This window comes from Anser anser (genome assembly GCF_964211835.1).
Source record: "Anser anser genome assembly, chromosome: 8".
In the NCBI taxonomy this organism is placed as follows: domain Eukaryota; kingdom Metazoa; phylum Chordata; class Aves; order Anseriformes; family Anatidae; genus Anser; species Anser anser.
The window spans coordinates 13,521,311-13,547,115 of NC_139728.1; the positions used below are offsets into that span (position 1 = coordinate 13,521,311).

At 38.7% G+C, this 25,805-nt stretch overlaps 1 protein-coding gene across 12 annotated transcripts in view; it reads right to left on the bottom strand.

Moving 5' to 3' along the window:
• LOC310903296 (uncharacterized protein) overlaps window positions 1-25,805 on the bottom strand; it is a 92,074-nt gene that overhangs the window by 53,312 nt on the left and 12,957 nt on the right. The window contains exon 4 of one of the 12 annotated variants that reach the window (XM_083846227.1): window positions 6,845-6,947. The exons of the other annotated variants lie outside the window; for them this stretch is intronic. The gene's annotated coding sequence lies outside the window, so the exon portion shown is untranslated. The remainder of the gene's footprint in view (window positions 1-6,844; window positions 6,948-25,805) is intronic. 12 annotated transcript variants of the gene reach the window in all.

The window sequence follows — 25,805 nt, forward strand, 5'->3', positions numbered from 1 at the left end:
CATGTTCATTTAGATCAGATATTGCTACCTGAAGCTTGTAAAACACATTTTTCATTGTACAGATTCAGTTTTTGAAAACCTTGGCTACCTGTTTGAACTCAGTGACTATGTTAAATTCAATCTTGAAGCTGTCAGTTTCTACAGCTCTTTATAATCTCCCACTACTCATTTAAACAATATGAATGCAGAGAATTTTAGATGGTGTCATCAATCTTTGTAAAATAAAAGGGAGATGGTTTTTAATTAGACTTTCCATCTGGTTATCATTACTATAAAAGCTTCTGAAGGAGGAGGGGACACAACCCTACTTTCTATCCTCTGTTCTAAAACTGTAAAATCTAAATTATCTAAATAGATAATTGTAGTCTAATAATAATAGTCTGTAATCTCTGTTTTGCTGATAGCTTCACAGCACTTGGAGTGCTGAGGGTCTGGACAGGCATGGAGCTATTGATCAGTGCAAATGTTTGTGCATGTCTGTGCACAGGGAGGTCATACTGAATTGCTTCTGCAATTCATGCAGTATGTGTCATCATCTTATCTATGGGAAGAAAAACAAACAAACAAACAAAAAAAAAAACTGAGTAATTTTTAAGCCAAATGACAAATGACAGCCTTAGTTGTCATAAAGCCTGTTTCCTTCTTTTACATGATGACATTTGTTACACTGTTAAGGAGGTAAAGGAAAGTATTCAGGAAGAAAACGTTTTGTCAGCTTTGTCGAATACTGTAAAGTCACATCCAGGGCCTTAAATATTGCTCGATTCAAACCTTAAGCAGGTTACATGGACATGAGAATAGAGCGCTCTAACTGCAGAGGACAGTGCAGGTCTGTGGGATGTTTTCAACAGAATAAGGTCCTGTCTATTAAAGAACAAATTGATTGATTGGCAATGATTTTATGTGAGATGTGAAAGGCCTGTGTGGGAAAACATCACAATTTTAAAGGCTGGAAATGAATGTTCTATGAAGAGATTTACACCAAAAAACAGCATCAGTGTTTGTAGCCTGTGATCAGGAATCCAGCATCAGGGCAGGATTCTATTTTATATGACGTCTTTGTTTTATATCAATTGTTTGCTTATGAATACAGTTTTGGGGCAGAAAAGGGAAAGGGAAGGGAAAGGGAAGGGAAAGGGAAGGGAATGGAAGGAAAGGGAAGGGAAAGGGAAGGGAATGGAAGGGAAGGGAATGGAAGGAAGGGAAGGGAAGGGAAGGGAAGGGAAGGGAAGGGAAGGGAAGGGAAGGGAAGGGAAGGGAAGGGAAGGGAAGGGAAGGGAAGGGAAGGGAAGGGAAGGGAAGGGAAGGGAAGGGAAGGGAAGGGAAGCTATAGTGTCCATTAAGTCCTTCAACACTCAGGATTGCTTCCTATCTTCCCCTACGGACTTATGAAAGTTAAACTGATACAGCTGTTCCCTCACAATTTTGGTGGCCAAAGACAGAAAGTGACTGTTTCCCCAATTATGGGGGAGACACTATGCTATTCATACTTGTCATTGACACATAATAACCATGACAGGAACCACCAGATACTAAGGATACTAGTCTCTGTGTTATTTTGGTCTTCCGCAGGAAAAACAAACAAACAAACAAGCAACAACAACAACAACAAAAACCCTCACAAACTAGGGACGTAGATAAAAGCAGAGATGTTTAATGCTTTCTTTGCTTCTGTCTTTGATGGGTGGGCCCTGGGATCCCAGGAGCCATGAGTTAGAGGACTGTGACTTTGGGAACAGTAAATTCCCAGCCAACTTTCAACTTATGTGGGATCTGCTGCTGCTCCATCTGAATGCACGTAAGTCTCTGAGACCTGATGGGATTCATCCCTGGATACTCAAAGAGCTGGCTGACATTATCATGAGACCTTTCTCGAATATTTTTCAGTGATCTTGGGAATCTGGAAAAGACCCAGTCAACTTGAAGCTGGCAAATGTTGTCCCAGTTTTCAAGAAGGGTAAGAAAGAAGATCCTGGTAATCACAGGCCTGTCTGTCTCACTTCAGAGACTGGTAAAATTATGGAGAAGATGAACAGGAAGAAGGGAGTTCCTGAAAAATAATTGAAAGACAATGCAGTCATTGGTCACAGCCAACACAGGCTCATTAGGGGAAAGTCCTGTTTAACTAATTTAATTTCCTTTTATGACAAGGTTACCCACCAAGGAAACCAGTTGACCAAGGCAAGCTAGCAGATTTAAATTTTCTGGATCTCTGCAAAGCTTTCGGTACTGTTTCTCTCGGTATCTTTCCAGACAAAATGTCCAGCATAGAGCTAGATAAATACATAATACAATGACTGGACAATTGTCTCATGGGTCAGGCTCAAAGGGTTATAGTAAATGGGGTTACATCAGGCTGGCAGACACTCATTAGTGGGATTCTGTAGGGCTCCATTTTGGGGCCAGTTCTCTTCAATGTTTTTATAAATGATTTGGATGCAGGATTTGAATGCATGCTGAGTATGTTTGCAGCCACCACTAAATTAGAAGGAGCTATTGACTCCTTTGGGGGTAGAGGGGCCTTGCAGAGAGATCTTAAAGGATTAGAGGGCTGAGCAATCACCAACTGAATGAAGTTCAACAAGAGCAAGTGCTGGATTCTGCACTTGGGACAGGGCAATCTTGGAAAAACAGCTCGTTTAAACAGCTGGAAATTCACTCTTCAAAAGTTCAGGGTCCTAACTTTGCTCTTTGACAGGCCCATATTCCTTGAGATCATGAACTCAACCATGATGTGGTCACTGCAGCCCAGACTGACTCCAGTCTTAACCTCTTTACTGAATTCATTTGCACTTATGAGCACCACATCCAGTAATACTTCTCCTCTGGTCAGTTTGCCTAATAGCTGGACCAGAAAGTTATCCTCAGTGCACTCCAGGAGTCTCCTGCATTGCTCACAGCCTGCTGTGTAGCTTTTCCAGCAGACATCCAGGTAGCTGAAGTCTTCCATCAGGATGAGAGCACGCAAGTGTGATGCTTCTTGTAGTTGAAGCAAGAAGGCCTCCCTTTGGTCAAGCGGCCTGTAGTAGACCCTGACCACAAGGTGTCCTTTATTGGTCCAGTCCCTAACTTTTACCCACAAGCTCTCAGCCTGTCCATGGCTGTTTCTCAGAGACAGCTCTTTGCAATCTCTCCCTTTCTTAACACACAGGGCAACATCCCCCACGCCTCCTTCCCTGACTACATTTTCTGAAAAGCTTGTAACCCTTGATTGTAGTGTTCTAGTGTGTGATTCTGGGGTTTCTGGTCAACAGTAAATTGAATATGAATCAACAGTGTATATTGTCAGCCAGGAGGGCCAACCATATCCTGGGGTGCCTCAAGCACAGCATTGCTGCCCAGCTGAGGGAAATGTTTGTCCTGCTCTAGTCTGTGCTGTTGTAGCCCCACTTTGAGTACAGTGTGCAGTTTGGGGCACCATGATATAAAAAGGACATAAAACTATTAGAGAGCGTCCAGAATAGGGCAACAAAGATAGTGAAGTGTTTAGAGGGGAAAATGGATCACATGCAGCTGAATTTGCTTGGTGCAGGGAAGTCTGAGGGTGACCTTATCACAGCCTACAGCCTCCTCACAAAGGGGAGTTGAGGGGTAGATGCTGATCTCTTCTCTCTGGTGACCAGCAATAGGACCCGAGGCAATGGCATGAAGTTGTGTCAGGGGAGGTTCAGATTGGATATTAGGAAAAGGTTCTTCACCAAAAGGGTGATGGGACACTGGATAGGCTCCCCAGGGCAGTGGTCATGACACTGAGCCTGCTGGAGTTCAGGAGCTGGACAAGGCTCTCAGACACATGGTTTGGGCTTTGGGTGGTTCTGTGTGGAGCCAGAAGCTGGACTCAGTGATCTTTGTGCAACCCTTTCAAGTTGCCTTCACAACACCACTATTGTAAGAGAACCAGACTAGTTGTAGTTTTCCCCCTTTTCTCTGGCTTATGCCGTCCTCCTGTGATTTTGTTGATGAGGGTGCAGCCACTGTCTCCTGGAAACATGCAAAAGGATATGTAACCATAGAGCACAGCACAGCACTAACATTTTTATAGCCTGCTGCAACAAAGTATATACATCCCTAGAACTCTGCTATCTCTTTAGATGCAAGATCGTTGCCTTTATCACAATGCAGACCCTCATATTCATGAGTCACTTGGATGACTGCATGCTCTTTTCAGGTGAGCTGACCTCAGATGAGCAAATTGCTTACTTCACGTCATCAGGTCCCAAATCCTACAGCTACCTGAAGTTGAGGGAAAGGTCTTATCTAGAATCTAAAGACTTCACTCTTAATGCAATCAACAGCAATTTTGTGCCATTGTGAGAGTTCGTGTTCGGCATTAATCCAGACAATGATGCCCCTAGAATGATCATCATAGAACAGTGTCCCACAGTTAGGAACAAGGAAGAGTGGGGTGAAAGAATCCAGACCCCCCCAGACACAGAAGGTGGTCTATTACAAAAAGATACTATCTAAAAGTTTCTACAGCTTTTTGGATGTGCTTTGGAAGCACCCTTTTTCTACATTTCTATTAGGGACTGGCAACTGCAGAAAAAGTTATTTTGAAATATTTCGGGGGAGAATGCCAAAGACTTTCTCTCTGTTTTGCCTTAGAATGCGATGTGGTGTTACAGATGTTGGCAGCTGTTATATGAGGGACTGATCTCTAAATATCTTTTTAGCAAACCTGTGGAGGACTTTCCGGAAAGTCTTAGCAATAAAGACTTATTTCCACCTAATAAAGTGTACATGGTTGTGATCAATGATCTTATGAATATTGCTTGTGAGAGAAAATGAAAACTTCAAAAGAGTGCATCACAAGAATTTTAGCATATCTATACACTATCTATACACTATACACTGCCACGAGTGATTTTTTTTTTCTTTTTCTTTCCCAGGGCAAGAAGAGCCATCACTTAGCAAAAATACATGGTGTTAACACTCTTCTACTCCCTCAAGTTACACTCGAGGTTGTATCCCTATTGAGATAGATGTATCACAGCAATATAATTTTTTTCCTCCACCTAGTAACCACGAATTATGCAAGACACTGGGAAAGAAAGTGAATGATTTTAAGAGCAAGAGAGAAAAATGATTAATTTCTTTGAGAGTGACCAGTGAGAGTGAAGAGCAAGGTGGAACAGATTAAATTTCACAGGGTCATGGCTTATTTTTCACAAAGGCTATAGCTACCACGTATCAGTTTCTGTATGATATGTCTTTATAAATATATTGAACAATATAAATGAATAATGGAAAGAGAATAATAAAATTTGAATATGGCTAAACTCAGTGCTGTCCTAATATTGATTGTTCTTTGAGGTTTCAGTAACACTGGCAGTGTTCAGCATTTCATGTGATCCGCTTGTTTCCATGGATTTTATGCAGAGATATACATAAAAGGAGAGGGACAAGCAGGAAAAAAAAAAAAAAAAAACAAAAAACGGAATTTACTTTCATTGATATGCTTTAAAAACAGTGGAGGACAAAATTACATCATAAAGATCTCATCAAATTAGGTACTGAAATGTTATTTCATGTGGCATAGGAATATGTCTGAAGAGAAGATCTGAAAAGGAAGACTCAGATCTAAATGCCAACTGTCTTCAGAGGTATGGATCCTGTCTGACTCATTTCCTTATTAGGTTTTGCTTTGTTTAGAAATTAGGAGGAAGTTTTTCACTCAGAGGGTGTTGAAGCACTGGAACAGGTTGCTCAGGGAGATTGTGGATACCCCATCCCTGGAGGCATTCAAGGCCAGGCTGGATGCGGCTCTGGGCAGCCTGCTCTAATGGTTGGCAACCCTGCCCAGAGCAGGGGGGTTGAAATTAGATGATCTTTAAGGTCCTTTTCAACCCAGGCTGTTCTATGATTCTACGATTCTGTGATTTAGCTAAAGAGTGTTTTTACCATTTTCTTCCATTAGACGTTTTTGTGTCTTCATATGGGTGTTTAGAATTTCGCAGGTGATAATTAATTGGAGCATTTTTATTTTTCTTCCACTGTGAAAATAAATTAAGTGGTCACTGCTGAATATGTTTTCTCTTTCCCTAATTCTGCAAATCAGTGTAACCCTTATCTCTTATAAAGTTGTAATTCTCCAGAATTAATGCCTTCATTTAGTCTATGTCATATTACAGATTTTAGACAGAAACATCGTCAATCTAACTGTTCGCATAAATGTTTACAGGATATCTGAATAGTATACAAAGGTTTGAATAGAGTATTTTTTTGAGAGCATGGTTATATATATTCAAAATATACTGTACGGTGACTGTGAAGCAGCTGGTTTGGCTTTCCGCATGGATTCATGGGAAGCAGCTCTAAGTTATTCCATGAATGTTTTGTTGTTGCTGTTGTTGTTCTTGAATCATACAGTGTTTAACCATTTTTTTTTCAGTAATGATACACCCAATATATCTACATCTCCTTTGAGATTTTTTTTCTTCAAGCAACCAATAAAAATATCAAAAATAATTAGTCTATCACGAATCAGCCCCACCATTTTTGTTACTGTTTTGTTTTATTTCTCATTTTTGTTTTCCTCCACTAGTATCAAGATCCCATATTTTCACAGATTTTACCTGACCTCTTAGGTTAGAAATTTCACAATCTCTGTATTTTGTAAACAGATCAATCAGCTTCTAAAGATAAGAAATGTCTATGAAAATTTGAAAGCTTCAGAATAGTGATATAATTGTAAAAAAATGACAGTAAGCAACTCAACAGAAGCCAAATCCTGCTAAATTTGTGTACTTAGAATACAATTGTACCTTTTTTATAGTTAGTAACTATTCCATTTGTTTGAAGGCCAAAACTGAACAGTTTGACTGAAGTCAATAAGGTCACTTACGGAGGCTGAAGCACATGAGCTTAGGTACGAGTGAATCTGGATCAGAGGAAAGATCAACTTCTAGGAAGCAGGTATGTCCTCCTTGTCCATATATAGATGTTTTCTGTGAAAAAAGTTGCTTCCCTTCATTGCTTTGTCAAAAGGAACACAACACATGCCCTTTCCATATTAGGGAATATTAGTCTTTGGAGATATCCTTGGAAATGGATGCATGCATTTCTTATATATGCAGGGAAGCCAAGTGGACTTAATGCTGTCTGAGCTTCCATAACAATCTCTATAACAGACGAAGACTAATTTATAATGCTTCCATGCTATTAAAAGGCTATGGGATATGCTTCTGCACAGGATATTGTGTGGTATGAATTTAGACATTTCTGCAAGATTATTGAAGAAAAGAAGAAGAATGGAATGTTTTGGATCTGTAGTCATTCTGCACATGGGAAAAGTAATGCAGGGGGACATGTCCAGAACTTAACATTAATTCATTCCTTGTCATCTTGTAACGAACAAGTTACTTTCTCATAAAACACTGATTCAGATAATGATATGATCTTTTATACTGCTGTAATCGAAGTAAAATTTATAATTTTCTTCATATCCTGTTGTAGCTGCATCACACATGCAGAGAGGAGGCAATTTAAGGTACATTTTTCTGTTTTATGCATATGTTAAAAGCATAATTAAGAATAAAATATACTCGGCAATTTAATAGCTCTATAACTTCCCATTAAAAATAACAGGCTTTGATAGTATACAAGGTGACCTATTCCCAGTGACAGACCAACCAAATGGCACCATTGACTAGAACTATCTGGAAATGCTCTGCCAAAGCAAATATCACATTTTAAAGTTTATGTTACCACTTTTGCTGCATGTCTTCCCAGTGACAGTAAAAATTCTAGTGGTGTGCAGCAAAGTCTAGGCTTCCTCAATCTACAGATGCCAGGAATCCTGAATTATGTATCACTCCAGTGTCAGCCCTCAAGTTTCAGTACTTTCACCCCAATACAGGGTACCCAGCTTCTACAGTTCTGATATCATTATGAATTTGCAGTTTTGGTGTTACTGTGAGCCCCACTGTGCAGCAAAATCTATGAACTTTTTAGCATGGAATACCATATCATTATAATGCAAGATGTGCACATCTTACCTGTAATATAGGTGAATATAAACAAAAGATGAATATAAACAAAAAGAAAGAGTAAAGGTAAATACTGAGAACAAATTAGATCACAGTTCTCATTACTAATACTTCAGTAACAACATCAGCCTTGTGCATCTCCACCTTTCAGTTTACACTATCTAGCACCACTGATCTTCATTATCAACTGTTACAGGAAACTGCTATAAAACTGTAATCCCATTTCCAGCATTTATATATATATATATATTTTTAATGTCCAGACAAGTTTTCCTGACCCTGTTGAAGCATGGCCCAACAAAGAAATATGCTGGCATGCTGCAGTGCAGAGGTAGTCTTGCAGACTACTGCTGCCAAACTGGGTGTGTTGTGAAAGCAAGGATTTAATGTGATTGTTAGAATGTAATCTGAACATATAACAACTTGTCATTAAATCTTACCAATATTTTGTAATTTTTTAAAAGAGATTAGAAGCAGAAATCTGAGGTAGCTTTGGATGTGTTTATTTTTAATTCCTCTGCAGTAGAGAGACAGCCTAAGAAAAAGTACCATAATGCTTATCTGAAAATTAAATACGAAATTAAAAACCTGATCAGTGACAAATACTTATTGGGCTTAGTGAAGGCAGGCACTCCTTATTTGATAGCAAGTGAAAAATGACAGGAAAAGGGGGAAGAAAATACAATGGGAAGGGCTCAAGGGCTAGGATATGGACAGGAAGCTCACTCACCAATTGTCACAGGCAAAACAGACTCAAAATAGGGAGATTAATGTAATGTATTGCCTATCAGCAGCTGACTAGAACAATGAGAAACTAAAACCTAACTAAAAACACTTTCACCCAGTCCACCCTCTTCTATATCCTCTCCACGAGTGGTGCAGGGGAAGGGAGAATGGGGTCTGCGGTCAGTCTGTAATACTTTGTCTGCACGGCTCCTTTTCGGTCACTCTCTGCCACTGCTCCATGTGGGGTCCCTCCCACACAATGCTGTCCTTCCCAAACTGATCTTGCAGGGGCTGCCCACAGGCAGCAGCTCTTCAGGAACTGCTCCAAATATGGGTTTGTACCACGAGGTCCATCTGTCAGAAGCAAACAGCTCCAGCACGGCTCCCCCACGGGTGGCAGCTCTCCGTAGGCCCCCTGCTCCTGCATGGGCTCCTCTCCACGGGCTGCAGCTCCGGCCCGGGGCCTGCTCCTGTGGGGGCTCTCCACGGGCCGCAGCCTCCTCCAGGCCACACCCACCTGCTCCACCAGGGCTCCTCCATGGGCTGCAGCGTGGAGATCTGCTACGCCGTGGGACCCATGGGCTGAAGGGGAACAACGTGCTTCACCATTGTCCTCTCCACAGGCTGCAGGGGAACTTTTGCTGCGTGCCTGAAGCACCTTCTGCCCTCCTTCTGCACAGACCTTGGTGGCTGCAGGGTTTTTCTCACTCATCTCTCCCGGCTGCTGTTGCGCAGCAGTTTTTGTTTTTCCCCTTTCTAAACTCTGCTCTCCCAGAGGCCCAACCAGCGTCACTCACTGGCTCAGCTCTGGACAGCAGCAGGTTCCTTTTGGAGCTGGCTGGAGCTGGCTCTGATCTGACATGGGGCAGCTGCTGGGCTCTGCTCACAGAGGCCACCCCTGTAGCTCCCGTGCTACGAAACCCTTGCCTCATAAACCCAATAAAGATTTCTATCCATTTGTATACAGTAGGACATGAAGCTCCCTTATATCCAGATCATCAAAACTGCATGCAATATGGGGATTTACTGATGAAAGATGAATTAGAAGATTCTACATGGTGCTAAAACATTCTTTATGAAACAAAGATGTTTATAACAAGGCAACTATGCTCCAATAAAATGAAATGTTAAATTTAGATCATGTAATGATTAATAAGTAAATGTCCTTTGGAGCTTAATAGTTTAAACAATGGTATAAAGCTGTCTAAGAGATGATCATTCAACATATGTAAATTGGCTCTGTTAAAGTGATTGACAGATGCAGGCTCTAATAAATTGACTGAGGATGTTGTTTATTAAGTTTGTCTTATATTCTCCTCATCACTGAAGTTAAAATAATGTTTACAAAGGAGCAGAAAGTGACTTTTTTTTTCTTTTTTTTTTTTTTTTTTCCTTCTGGATACTTCTTTTGTCCTGTGAAACATAGAACTTTTTCAGATCATTTCTCTGTCATTGTAAATCTCTCCCAAAATATACAAATTTGCTATATGGAGTCATAGAATGCTTTGGTTTGGAAGGGACCTTCAAGATCATCTAATTCCAGCCCCCCTGCCATGGGCAAGGACACCTCCCACCACACCAGGTTGCCCAAAGCTCCATCCAGCCTGGTCTTGAACACTTCTAGGGATAGGGCATTTACAGCTTCACTGTGCAACCTGTTCCAGTGTCTCACCATCCTCTGAGTAAATAATTTCTTCCTAATTTCTAATCTAAATCTACCCTCTTTCAGTTTAAAGCCATTACTCCTTGCCCTATCACTACACTCCTTGATAAACAGTCCCTCTCCTGCTTTCTTGTAGGCCCCCTTTAAGTACTGGAAGGCTGCCATAAGGTCTCTCTAGAAGACTCGAGAAGCCTCTTCTCCAGGCTGACCAACCTCAACTCACTTATCCTGTCTTCATGGGTGAGGTGCTCCAGCACTTTGATCATCCTCATGGCCCTCCTCTGGACTCGATCTAATAGGTACGTCTAATTCCTGTGCTGGGGGCCCCAAAGCTGAATGCGGAACTCCAGGTGGGGTCTGACAAGAGCAGAGAAGAAGAGGAGAATCACCTCCCTCAACCTTCTGGCCGCACTTCTTTTGATGCAGCCCAAGATATGGTTGGCTTTCTGGGCTGCAAGCACACATTGCTGGCTCTTGTTGAGCTTCGTGTCAACCAACGCCCCCACGTCCCTCCTCAGGGCTGCTCTGAATCCATTCTCTACCCAGCTTTTATTTGTTCTTGGGACTGACCTGTCCCAAATACAGGACCTGGCACTTGGCCTTGTTGAACCTCATGAAGTTCATACAGGCCCATCTTTCAAGATGGTTCTTCAAGATGGTCTCTTGATGTCATCCCTTCCCTCTAGTGTGTCAACCACTTAGTGTCATCAGCAAACTTGCTGATGCAAACTTGCACTCAAGCCCACTGTCCATGTCACCAACAAAGATGTTAAATAGTGCAGGTCCCAATACTGACCCCCTAAGAAACACCTCTCATTACGTCTTCTGCTTGAGTTTGGCCAGGAGCTCCTTGTTCATCCACAAAGGCCTCCTGGTGTTTTTGCCTGATTTTCTCTTTGCTGGGATGCATCTCTCCTGAGTTTGAAGGAGGTGATTCTTGAATATTGACCAGCTTTCTTGGGCTCCTCTTCCCTCCAGGGCTTTGTCCCATGGTATTCAAACAAACAGATCCCTGAAGAGGGCAAAGTCTGCTCTCCTGAAGTCCAGGGTAGTGAGCTTGCTGTGCTCTCTCCTCACTGCTCTCAGGATCCTAAACTCCACCATTTCATGGTCACTGCAGCCAAGGCTGCCCTTAGTTTCACATTTCCCACCAGTCCCTCCTTGCTGGTGAGAATGAGGTCCAGCATAACGCCTTTACTTGTTTGCTCCTCTATTACTTGGAGAAGGAAGTTATCATCAATGCATTCCAAGAACCTCTGGATTTCCTATGCCCTGCTGTGCAGTCCCTCCAACAGATATTGGGGCGGTTGAAGTCCCCCATGTGAATGTGGGCTTGTGAATGTGAGGCTACTTCTATCTGTAGAGGGCCTCATCTGCTCAGTCTTCCTGATCAGGTGGCCAGTAGCACTCCCCCACTATAATGTCCCGTGTCCCTGTCCTCCTTTTAATCCTGACCCATCATCTGTCTGTCTGCTCCTCACCCAACCCCAGGCAGAGCTCCGTGCACTCCAGCTGCTGATTGACATTGAGGGCTATGTCCCCTCCTTGCCTCCTGTGCCTGTCCTTCCTAAAGAGCCTGTGTCCGTCCATTCCAACACTCCAGCCATGGTAGCACTTCCACTATGTCTCTGCAGTGCCAAAGAGGTCATATCCCTGCAGGCATGTGTACATCTCTAACTCCTCTTGTTTTTTCCCCATGCTACGTGTTTAGCCTAGAGAGATTGCAGTTGGGCCACTGATGAAGCTCCCCTACTGGCTGGTGGAATTTCTTTGTACTGCTTTCAGGTGCTCTCCTGCTGACCTGTGACCCTTCTCCAGGCTCTGGACATCTATCACTGACACTGGCATCAAGCTGGGAGGAGTAGGATGGATTGAGGTTCCCCTTCCCTGGCAACTCTGTACCTCTGACTCAGAAGGGAGTCTCCACCTACTACTACACAAAGCCTCTTCTTAGTGGGACTGGTTGTTATGCAGGGAGCAGACCAAGCTGTCTTACTCAGCTCCACACCCCTGCCACGGGTCTTTCCTTTTCTGTCTGCAGGGAGGTAAAGCAATTCTGTAAGGGCATCTCAGGCTTCAGCATAAATTTTCTTAAACCTTATGTTATTGAACTTTCAAAAGGGAAGACAGAGAGCAAAGATGTCATACAATTTCATTTCCAAAGTTCTTCACAAGGATTTGATCTTATTTCTAGTCAATATCTTTAAAATGCTTATGCATACACTTAAGCACACAGAAAATACTTATATCTTTCAAATAATGTAGAAATATGGTTAAACACAAAAGTAATTGCTGTCATGAGGAAAACAATTGGGATTTATCTTGGTATGAATATTCCTTTCTAGTTTTTTTTTTTTTAAGAAATGTGATAGATTGGGGTCTTCTATAGGAACAATTTTCTTTACGCAGCCTAAGAAAGCACACTCTTCAGTTCTTTATGTTGTGTTGTGACATTAGGAAGATTGTATTCATGATCATTAGCTTTTAATTTGATGACCATAAAGTAGTTGCTAATCCCCACACATATCCTTATCAGTTCCCCACTTCTCGCAGTACAGTTGCGGGGTGGGGGGTCGGGGGGGTAGTCCCTGAATGAAAGAAAGTTAATTCTTTCATGGAAAATGTTAACTTTCATTAGAAGAGAAGCAGCATTCATGATTAAAGAATTAAATTTTTGGCTATCAAAACTCAATCTAACTCATTTATTATTCAGAATGTTTGACCTTAAAGAAAGTATGAGAATGCTTTAGGTTCATCTCACTATGCACAAGATTTTAGGAATATAATGGCATATAGCTCCTTCCAGGAAGGAAGAAATGAACTGAATAAAGATTTGATAGTAGACTAGAATATTGATTTCAGCTGAGAATCAGCTGTGAATAACTAATCTCTGGATCAATCCAGAAATAGAGAGGAGTGTGCTCAACAGAGTGAGAATAGACAAATTAGTGACAGGAGTAATGATTCAGCTGCTACACACTTTCATTGTAATCAGGACTTTTTGCATGGTTGAAAAAAATAGTAACCTAGAGAGCAGCACAGGAAATTTACAATTAATTGAAGATGGGTCAGAAAGGGATGCAAAAGCTCAAACTACTGAGAGGAGAAAATATAAATAGCATGAACAGAATTAGTATAATATGAAAAAGGGAAAATTCAGTATAAGATTATAATGAAAGAAAGGAATGCAATGAGAAATATACAGTGGAACTTATAATTGGATGCTGATTTGCTGTTTTGTTCTGTGGTATACAGAAATGCTTTTTCTGATAAAATCAATAGTTTATTACAGGCAACAACTGACAGGACAGGAAAGAAAAGGGGGCAGGAACAACAGGAGATCATATCCCAGAAGTCCTGCTGCAAGTAGATGGAATAAGTTTCTTTGTTTACAGGTGAGGACTACAAAGAAGTCCTCCCAGCTAAGAACATCTAATGGGATTTTATACTTTACTTGCTCCCCAGCTGTACAGCTTAAAAAAATGGAAAAGGTTGTTTAACAGATTTTTTGTTTCTTTGTTTCAAATAGATGAATTCTTAGCAGCCCAGTGTCTCTGGGCTTGCTTGCTTTGAGACAGTCTGGTAGAGGTTCATGAGATTAATTCTGTAAATAATAAAATGTGTTGTTACCACACACTAACTTGTATCTACTTATATGTATATGTGTGTATAGATATATGCAATCAGCTGCAATAATTATTAAAAAAAAAAAAAGAATATGTGAGGTGGCACTTTGAAGAGACATTGGATTTAGCCTTTCAGACAGCTACTGCAACTTGTTCACTTCTATCTCCTGCTGCCAAGTCATTCTTTTTTTTTTTTTCCCCCGTTTTGCAAACACTGACCTTTAAAAACTGTTCCTTTTTCTTTTTTTGTGTTCTGTTTTGTTTTGTTTTTTATTGAGTTAACTCAGAAGTGTCCTCCATTATGCTTTACCTTGAGAGCTGGAACCAACCAAGGTAGCTATGGAGAAACTACATTCAGAATTTGAAAGACAAACAAGTATTTACATTAAAATAGTTTTCCTTGGTATTAGGTCAGATCTTATACCAATTAACATCACATGAAAAACTTCCACTATCCTTCTGCTTAAAAGGATTTTTTTAAAAGCTGAATTTTAGTAAAACAATAGGCATCTTTATTTTAAAGAGAAAATATAGTATAAATGTTTCCCAGAGATTCCCAGAAAATATTCCCAGAAGTGAAGTTTTTTTATTTAAGCATAGTTATGAGATCTATTTTATTACTCATTCAGCAGTGTCTACTTTTTAGTAGCTGTGCCAGTGAAAGATCAAAATCAAAAAACAGGTAAAAGAACAAACACAACCTCCTTGAAAAAAACATATTCCTCCCTCTTCCTCCTCTTCCTTTCTTTTTCTCTTTTTGTCTCCACCTTCTCTCTCTCTCCCCCCCAATCCCCCATTTGTAAATATGGGTACCTAATTCACTGCATGTCAGCCCCATAAACTAATCATCTTGAGGACGTTCTCAGAGAGATTCAGAGTTTCTGGGAAGGAAGAAACTGGCCTTGGCCATTTGATTAAAGAGTTCAGCAGGGCCCAGTTAAGTTAAAAGTCCTCACTCCACAGGGAATAATGAGTGATTATAAATTTGCAGATGTTGGAGACTGATGAATCTGGTAGCTCAGTAGATGTGAGGCTTGTCCAGCTGGATGAGCTAGGCATGTCCTAGAAACAGGCAGTTACATGCACTGATCAACAGAGAAAACAGTTCCTTTAACAGAAACATGAACATCATGGACAGCCTAGTCTTGTTTGTTATATGCACACATATATAAACATATGCTACATATCCCACCAGGAGCTGACCCTAGTCCCTGTTCTCCCCAGTTACTGGCACCTGATCACAACAGCATGTGAGCTAACTGGGTCTGCAGCCCCACTTCAACCACCAGCTGCTTCAGCAGAGAGGTAAGATGATATATTGGCTTTTACATGGCAAGGTTTTGGTAGCAGGGGGAACTGCAGGGGTGACCTCTGTGAGAAGAGACCAGAAGCTGCCCCATATTAGATCAGAGCCAGCTCCAGCCAGCTCCAAAAATGCAGGAAGGAGCAGGCCCCAGGCCGGAGCTGCAGCCCATGGAGAGGTGCCCACGCAGGAGCAGGGGGTCTGGGGGGAGCTGCCGCCCGTGGGGGACCCGTGTTGGAGCAGTTTGCTCCTAGGGGATGGACCCCATGGGAGCCATGTGGGAGCAGTTCTTGAAGAACTGCTGCCTGTGGGTAGCCCCCGCAGGCTCAGTTTGGGAAGGACAGCATCCCGTGGGGGGGACCCCACGTGGAGCAGGGGCAGAGAGTGACCGAGAAGGAGATGAAGCGCTATGGACTACAGCCCCCATTCCCCGTTCCTCTGTGCTGCTCGGGGGGGAGGAGGTAGAAGAGGGTGGATGGGGGGAGGGTGGTTTTAGTTTGCTTTTAGCTTCTCACTGTTCTAGTTGGTTACTGATAAATTACATTAATCTTCCTATACTGAGTCTGTTTTACCCAGGACAATAATTGTTGAGTGAACTCCCTGTCCTTATCTCAACCCTTGAGCCCTTCCCATCATATATTCTCCCCCTCTTCCTTTAAGGAGGGGGAGTGAGAGAGCAGCTGTGGTGGAGTTCAGCTGTGTAGCAGGATAAAATCACCAAACAACAAATACATTTGGAGCTCAAATATGTATTTATTTACCAAATAGAACATTCTGTAGAGACAGAGACAGTATGCACACAGCTTTTTTAATGTCTTTATCAGAGAAGCTGCACAGATTCTTTCACTAACCTTTCTTAAAGGTCTGCACATTTCTGTTTTATTTTGTTTGTATTTAGGGTATACATGTTTGTTTATTTAGCCTTACATACTTTTAGCTGATTTCTTTGGTTATAATAGAAAACTAAAAAATTGATAAATTAAGCACATAAAGCTTGAAATCAAATGCTTTCTATCTTAATTATACCAAAGTTTAATTATTTTTTGCAATATAAAGAATTAGAAAGAATCACCGAACTCTTTGTCACTTAGATAATCCATGTAAAAACATCAGCTGTCATGCTTTAGGATTTTTATTTTCCTTGTCACAGATTTATGAGGACTGAAAAGTAAATGATTGGAACATAAATTAGACAGCCTGTATGCAGCATGAGAAAAGCAGGGCACTTTCTTAGTGGAAGGAAACAGGATCTCCTCATGTAAGAAAAAAAAAAAAAAAGGTAGTAATATCTTGACATGTCATGTAAATACCTTAACATATTTATCAGTCCTGCTTCTATCATCACTGATCTATCACAAATGCAACAACAATTATGAAGACCTCAAAGACGATTCAGCATCCATGTGTTTAGAAGAAAACAGAAAAATAAACAGACCTCAGCTTTTAGCTCACCTTTGACATAATAATTTATAGTCCTTTCATTAGAACTGGGTTTAGCTTTTTTCATTTTTCCAGAACACAATCTTGATTAAAAGAATACAGATTGTAATTTATTATCTTTACTACTTTGTTTCTAACTATTTATTTTAATGTTGCAGGTTGCAAGTTTTCTATTTCTTCTTTGAGCCACATTTAAGTAGTCTCGATAATAAATCTTTTCATCTATATAGAAAACAGAGTTTAAACAACTACCAAAATGAAAAGTGTGTGACTAAACTCTCAAGCAGTTTTCAAAGGCCCAATGTTCTTTGATTCATTCCTTTCAATCTGCTAAACAGTAGAGCCTGACAAGGAAGAAGTTTAATTCATCGTTCATAGAAGACTTGGTTTAGGATTTTAGTTATAAGAAATTAAAGTACACAGCAGCTTTAAAATTGCAAGAGTTAGTAAATAAATAAAGAAATAAATATTTGAGGTCTCTTTAGTTGTTTCTATTGCAGAAAGTTCATATTTCAACTTTTTCCTCCACAAATGGCTTTAAGGAATAATACAGGTAAGATTTGTCTATATTCTAGCAACCAGCAAAGTTACTTGCTCCAGAATAGTATTGGTCTAACCTTTATATTTCTGACTGAAATTTAGCCTCCAATTATCTAAAAGACAAATTTACCTCATTAAGAAGATTGAAGATAGTTAGGACCAAATTATATGTGATCTCACATGTCACTGCTTTCTAATTTTCCCGTTACCTTACTGCCAGCACAGTAAAAAAAAATGCTTTAATATGAACTTCCAGTATCTTATTTTTATTAGCTCTGCAATAGTCTACACTGTTTGTATCATTATAAAATAAATATTTTTATTAGTTACGTTTAAGAAAATATTTAATTCCTATTGCTCAAATACACAATAAAATTTTTATTTATGCACAACTTTCTCTACTTTTTTGGTTAAAAAAATCAAATTAGAGATAATCATACAATATACCATTGGGAAAGAAATACACCTACAGAAGAAACTAGCTTTTCACTCACTTATTGTCCTTTTATGGATTGAACTAAAGCCAATGAAAATATGTGCCTAGACTGCCTTCAGTGTAGTCCAGATCAGGTCTCTACAGGAACAGTAACGCCCATGCATTATAATAAATAAATAGATAAAATAAAATAGATATAAATAAATAAATAGATAAATAAATAATGATATATAGACAACAATAAATAGATAAAAGGAATTTTCTAAAAAATGTTGTAGTCCCTTAGTCTTTTTGTTTGATAATATAATCTACACTAAGATCCAAATAAGCATATTAAATGACTGTACAAAATTATCTTTACATTTCTGAGAGGCACGTTATTATCACTGTTGCTGTAATTTGCCATGATGAACAGATAAGTTATTCTAAAAAAGAATTTGTGTTTTGCCAATGGCAAATCAGTTCTGTTCTTCATGAACAAGTACATGCATGGAAAGCCATCATTAATAATTTCAGTCATTACACTGCTGCCAAGAAAAAAATGTAGAGTCAACACAATTCTTCAGAACTAGCCTGTGCCAAATTCATAACAAGGTTGGGTAATGAAGCTTGAATAGAGTTGCTTACTCAATTGGTGGCTATTTCACTTCTCTTTGAAGACTTTTAAGTCTAAGGTTGGCTTGAATGGATTAACGTTGGAATAAATGGATTAAACGGCTGATTTCAACTCAAAATATATTTTTTCCTGTGAACTTGTTACTTCTCATACCCAGAAAAGTTATTTTCTAATCATAATTTTTGTCTTGAAAAGGTTCAGAGGTAAATATCCTAGATGATACTCACAATCTTAAATTGTGGTGTTTTTTTTTTGTTGTTGTTGTTCTGTTCTGTTTTTTTCAGTTTTTTTTTCATTTTTTTTTTCTCTTTTAAGATAGTTTACTACTGAATTTAGAAAGCCAACAAGGGAATAGAGAGAAAAGAGAAGAGAATAAAAAAAGACTGATGAAGTGCTGTGAGAATATTTATGCTTTTCTCTAATCAACCACTGCAAGAGAACATAGACATACAGAAAATTAGTAGAAGCAGGTAGGATTACCGTTACATTTCTATGGGATCGTGAAAGTTGAAATTATTCATGAGCAGTCTAAAGATGTGCAGCTTATATTTTATGAACTTTTTTTTTCATATTGTCATAATGTTAGAAGAATTAAAGAAAAAAAAAAGGAAAACCTTTCTCCATTTTCCATTTTAATATGAGGAAAAGGACAAGAAATGTTTCTACACTCAAAGTGTGGCAAAGCACTAACAGTAATTTCTTGATTTTTCACTTGCATTAATGTTTACCAGTGTACCCAGTTGATAATTTCTTTTTCCTTAAAGTAAAATAAATGTCTAGGTTTCTTCAATTGCTTCACTCTTCAAAAGTATGGTTTGACTAAGATAGATGAAAAGCTTTTAAGATTTCCAGTATTTTTTTTTTAATGAAAATACAGAAGGAAACTTACGTAACTTGTACATTAACTGCTGTGCATGGTTTTTCCCAACACAATTTTGATTCTGTTAGTTTTTCTGCTATTGATTTTTCTTCATAACATACGGTCGTTAAAATAACAAATGAACCAATAAAAATTATCTATTATATATAGCAGATAGGAAATGAGCGCTTCTGACTATAAATTATAAAGGGGATGGGAGGATACTAAATTCTGTAGAAAGTTGTCGTTGCTCTCTCACTGTTAAGTGTGTTGCTGATTATCACGACATATAAAATCCTGATGCCTACCAGCTCTTCACATGAAACTTCCCACTTAGATCTTACAGATTTGATATCACATCATTTTAGCTAAGACTATATCATAGTTTTTGACAGAATTCACCAAAAACTTTGTTCTCAAATGTTATATAAAATACATCAACACAGTCCTTTACCCCATCCTTGATGAAAGTTATTGACTACATTTTTTTCCCCTTGATTTTATGTCTGCCTAATAAAGGAGAAAACAAACTCATGCAGTGAACTATACTTGATGCGTAATTAACAAGATTCTTCACAGCGATTAGAATGAATAAAATGAATGTATCAGAAAGCAACTATTTGGAAGTATATGTGTAGCCCTGAAAATCATAAAGATTCCCATCATCTTTCTTGACTGTTATGTAGTATGCAAATCCATTTACAGGAAGGAGGACACTACCCTCAAGGAGTTAATGAAGACATAATAAATAAGAGCTTGTGGTGATCTGAGTCTGTGGAAGGGTTTGCAGAAACCCTGTTGTAACGAAGAGGTCATAGGCAGGACTGAACCTTTCTCATGGGGCTTGCTTTCAGATGACCCTCTAGCATCTGGCCGTTTTAAGCTACAGCCACAATGCATAATACTGTGGCAGGCCTGTCTCTGGTCTTCTCCTGCCACATATATTCATGTAAGATTCAAGTTTTCTTCAAAAGGAAAATAAAAGCAACCCACATGAAAACAAACAAACAAAACAACAACAACAAGAAAGCACAGAAAAATAGACTTCTGAAATACTTGTCACATAAAAAAACACTATAACAAAGTTTATTATTATTAATTATTATATATTTATCTGTGATAAAATAATGCAGCTTATCAAAAGTGCTAAAAAGTATGTGGTAGATTAGACTGCTCCTCAACAATTGATTTATTTTTTTCTCCAGTAACACAGTTTATGCTTGATTGAAGAACACCATTTCAGCCTTTCAAGTCCCATTAAAATCCCTGCCAGCCACATGGCTGGTATGTGTCTTACATTATTTCTGAAACCCATGACAGGATTTTCTGACACTCCCTGGACATTTTCTCACCAAACAACATAAAGTGTAGTTAGAAAACAAGAGAAATCATGCAGTTAAATTACCTTTTGTTAGGGCTGTATATTACTTTAATGGCGTATACCTAAATAACCAAGATCTTCAGAATACACTGGTGTCTGACATGGATGTTGACATTTAGGGGGCATAATTATGACTGAAGGATTCCCAAAGATCAGTACTCTACATTATGCTTTCTGTCACTGGCCTCCCTTTCAAACCTCATCCCAATATTAGGTTAAAGAAATTAAAGCCTTTAAATTGTCTGCTACCCTTAAAAGGAAAAGGTTCATCAGTTCAATCACTCAGTTATGACACTACATACTCAGAAAAGATATATTTGATTAATCGGGAAGCATATTTGGTAGAGAAGTAGGGCTTGCCTACAGAAATTTCACTATGTATTTAAAACTACTGTTTTCCCGTCTTCTTTCCCTAGCCAACAGGTAATTTTTTTATGTCCATTTTGTGTCCATTTTTGGTCCCAAAGAAATCGTTACAGTCACAGAGAATTTTCCAGTCATAAGGCTGACTGTGGAGATTTCCTATATTTCTAATGTATGAATGAAAGGGAGTTGTACCATCAACTGCAAATTTCATCAGTTTCAGAATTAACAAAACAAATAAACAACCCCAAAAGACACACCCATTCTGGAATGACCATCTACTTATTCTGACAGTTTGTCTTCTACTAGCGTGATTTTAGAAAAGTAGAAGCCCTATTTTTATTTTAAATCTGTTAGGGACAAACTTTATTTTATGAACAGTAAAGCAAACAACTATGAAATACTTGGAGCCCTCAGTGGAAATACAACTATGTTTGCTTGGTTTAACTCACTTCAGATTCCTTTTTTTGACTGTTGGATATATCACTTGAAGAAGAAAAAAAAAAAAAACAAAAAAAACTCATGTTCTTTTGATGAACACAGTCTACTTAGTTTTCGTCTGTGTGCCCTAGCAAACAAACGTTTCTTGATTTAGACGGTTCAAATTCATTATATCATTGCATAGGAGTATGCACAAATCCACATTTGATAATTTTTTTTTCTGTCAGAAATTAAGAAAAAAAAAGTTGCTAGCAGATGCCAGTACTCTGTGCCAAAAGATAAATGCACGTAAATTATAAATGATGATAAATTATGAACATGGAGATACAGAACTGTGAACATGGAGATACAGAACTGTAAAGAATACATGGAGTAAGGGTCTCTTCCAACACTGATTTTTTGTTTCATTTTTACTCTTTTAGCATAGGAGCAATCTTATAGACTTTAGTCTAATTATTGTTTTTGTCTAACTACTGTCATGCACATCAGGCCAAATATGATAAGCATCATCTATATGTTGGAGTCATGTATTAGGACTGTACAGATTCAAAATACACCCTTACTAACCTACTTCAAACACACTAATAAACACTAAATATGTGTGAAAACATAAAACGAAAACAAAACCATTTTTATTTTTTTTCCCATTTGTAAGCTAATGATTCCAAGCATTAATGAAGAACACAGGGCACAACCCCTTCACTGATGAGTGACGAACAAGTGACTTAGAAAACAATTACCTCCCTCAAAACCAAGGGGTTATAGAATCATTAAGGCTGGAAAAAACCTCCAAGATCATCTGGTCCAACCATCACCCTACTACCAATATCACCCACTAAACCATGTCCCTAAGCACCACATCCAACCTTTCCTTGAACATCCCCAGGGACGGTGACTCCACCACTTCCCTGGACAACCCCTTCCAATGCCTGACCACTCTTTCTGAGAAGAAATGTCTCCTCATTTCCAACCTAAACCTTCTCTGGAGAAACTTGAGGCCATTCCCTCTAGTTCTGTTGCTGGTTATCTGTGAGAAGAGGCCAACCCCCATCTCCCCACACCTTCCTTTCAGGGAGTTGTAGAGAGCAATAAGGTCTCCCCTGAGCCTCCTCTTCTCCAGACTAAACAACCCCAGTTCCCTCAGCTGCTCCTCATAGGACTTGTGTTCTGGGCCCTCCACCAGCTTTGCAGCCCTTCTCTGGACACGCTCGAGCACCTCGATGTCCTTCTTGTAGTGAGGGGCCCAAAGCTGAACACAGTACTCGAGGTGCGGCCTCACCAGAGCAGAGTACAAGGGGACGATCACCTCCCTGGTCCTGCTGGCTACACTATTCCTGATACAAACCAGGATGACATTGGCCTTCTTAGCCACGTGAGCACACTGCCTTTATGTCACCTGACATAAAGAAGCAATGGGGCGCAAATGCAGGGGAAATAAAAAAATCAATTGGCAAATTGGTCCACTGAGTGTGTGAAATTTTTCAGTGTTGTACAGTTTTGGTTAAAAAAATACATATAAAAAAAAATTCACTGAGATGAAACCAATTAATGACTGATAAAAATGACAGTACCTGGCATGCACTTTTTCAAGCTATTGTCACAATTTAAAACTCATGAATGAGGAGACTGCAGTCTCCACAGCCTCACAGGAAGAAACTGGGGAAAGAAAATTCTGTTATTAAATACAAGAGGGAAATACTGTTCTCCTCAGGGTCAAAGTAAATATGAATTGGGCTGTGAAAACTCAAGTGAGCTCTAGTCGTTGAGCAAAAAAATATATTTACTTTTTTTTTTTTCTGACTGATGGAATTTGCTTTTCTTCCTAAAGTACTTCTTTAAAACAAAACAACAACAACAACAAAAACACAACAACAAAAAACTTTGAAAAGAATTGCTATTTTTTTCCCATGAAAAGTATCCAGTACATCTGCACAAGACCCTTTCAAATACTGTCTAATCTCTAAACGTATTTGTTGAAAGGGAAATAATTTATTAAAGAAGATCAGCAGCAGCTAAAATTCTCCTCACACTTTTCATCACTCTTTAGCTTTACGTTTTAGGAATGATACTAAAGTACCAGAAATAAATCACGATTAAGAGGTACAGGTTTTACAGATATTTTCCTCAGGAAGTTGAAATATTTTAGGAAAGACTGTTTCTACAGAATATTGACATAGAATTTGCTGGTAAATTAATTAAAAAAGTTAAATGACATCTCTCACATCTTGTCCTTCTTCCTGCAGCTCCACTAATTACACACAGAAAATGAGTTTACTGGAAAGTTGCCATTGTCAAGGCAACACTTCTGCCTGATGTTGAAAACTAACTCCTATGAACAGGAACAGAATAGATTTTGAATACAGTAGGTGATGGAGTCTATCATGACAATATATCCAGGAGGCAGAAGCAAGTATGTTAGAGATTACTGATGATAGTTAATATTCATGCAACGTGAGAGAAAACAGATATGTATCAATGGCTTGACCTCAGAATGCTAGATCATCAGAGCAAAGCAGGATACTGTGCTTCAGATGATTCATGTGCCCCAAAATAAACAAAACAGACTACTCCCTACCCCCAAATCATGCTGTGAAACAAGTTATTGTATAACTTGCACAACTCCACTTTCTGCTAAAATATTGACACAAGCACGTCCTTTATCCTAATCAGAGTTTAAGGGTTTTCCTATATGCATTCTATAAATTATAAATCGTGTCCCTCCCTAGTCTGATTTTGGAGCTTTGATAACTTATCTAAACTCAGTATAGTAAGGATAGATATTTCACAAATGTCTACCTAAAACAAAAAAATGTAACACAAGCTCCTATGGCATTTATTTGTTACAATTATATAAATAAATCTCTAAATTAAAATGAGCAAAATACAACGTCAAACTGTGGAGAAGTATATTTAGAAAGTTACTTTTATTAAGTTCTAAAATTCAACTAACCTTTATTAGAAAACCAATATCATTTGCTGTGTTTTCTGTAGCTGCTCTACCTAACTAAATTTACTGGGAAGTTTCAAGGTAGATGAAAAAGACTCTAACGTTACAAAACGATCTTGCTATTAACTACATGTTCTGTGAACTCTGACTCATAAATAATATGTATAAATAACAAGCTGAAAACAAGCAAATGCTATAATTACATTTTCATTTTAGCATTGATGCTCATGTGAACATGAGCCAGTAGTGTGCCCAGGTGACCAAGAAGGCCAACAGCAGAGGTTGGACTAGGTGATCTTGGAGGTCTCTTCCAACCTAGATGATTCTGTGATTCTGTGATGGTTTAGTGGTGATACTGGTGGTAGGGTCTTGAAGGTCTTTTCCAGCCTTAATGATTCAATGGTTCTATGATTTAGATAGCTACTTGAGGTAGTCAGATGACTGCAGTTCAGGCGCAAATTTCATTTCCAGAAGTTTGATTATGATGCAATGAACCCTGACTTAGGCATATATATATATATGTTTTGTTTTGTTTTGTTTTTCTAATAAATCTAAGCAGGTATAGTAGACCCTGACAATCTTACCAAGGCTAAAATGGGAAAAAAGGAAAAAGTTTGAGGATGGTGATTCATCCTGTGAACACCTTTAAATATACTTTAAAATGTCTTGCTTTTGAGAACCAAAGTTTAATTTTTTTCTCTGTCCAGAAAACTTTTTCAAAATGGGAAAAAAAATAAATAAGAAAACAGATAATTCATTTTAATTTTAACTAACAAAAATAAAATAAAAGGCAAATTTGCAACAGCTTGACAAATAAGACACTTCTGAAAAATATACTCTGGTTTAAAAGACTTGTGCTTTTTTATTTGGCGTCAATTGAACTTCCCCCTTATTAAACAATAATCTTTGTGGTGAATTCCAATAAAGATGAAAAAAGAAAGATTCTGAAAAGAATGCATAAATAATTCTGGTTGCCTAGCTGTGGCAATGAATTCTTGTTTGTCTTGCCACTGAAGGGTGAATGCAACCCTTTGAGCAAATGGAATTCATTATTCCAGTGACTGAGAAATGATGTACTTAAAGAACCTAATTGGTTCTACAACAGTGATTTCTTTCAAAGCACAGTTTCCGGAAGAAACAACAAAAAGACAGTTCTTTGACTAGCACAGGGTCTACAGAGTACATTTGCCTTCCGAGATGTTTCAGCTTTAAAAAGAAAATGTCGCAAATACACAGGACAAAAGAACAAAGAACTAGTGTTTAAAAGGGTACAAAAATGTAGTAGGTCTTCCACTTCTTTCTTGAACAGAAAAATTGCATTTCAATAAATATTAGTGCATACTCATTACACTTGAACTACCTGTAAATAAGAAAATACTGTACTGACCACAGTTTCAACTCCTTTCAAGAGTGATTATGAATAGCCAAAAGCTACTTAAATACTTGACTATGCAAATGAAAAGTAAATCAATTTTA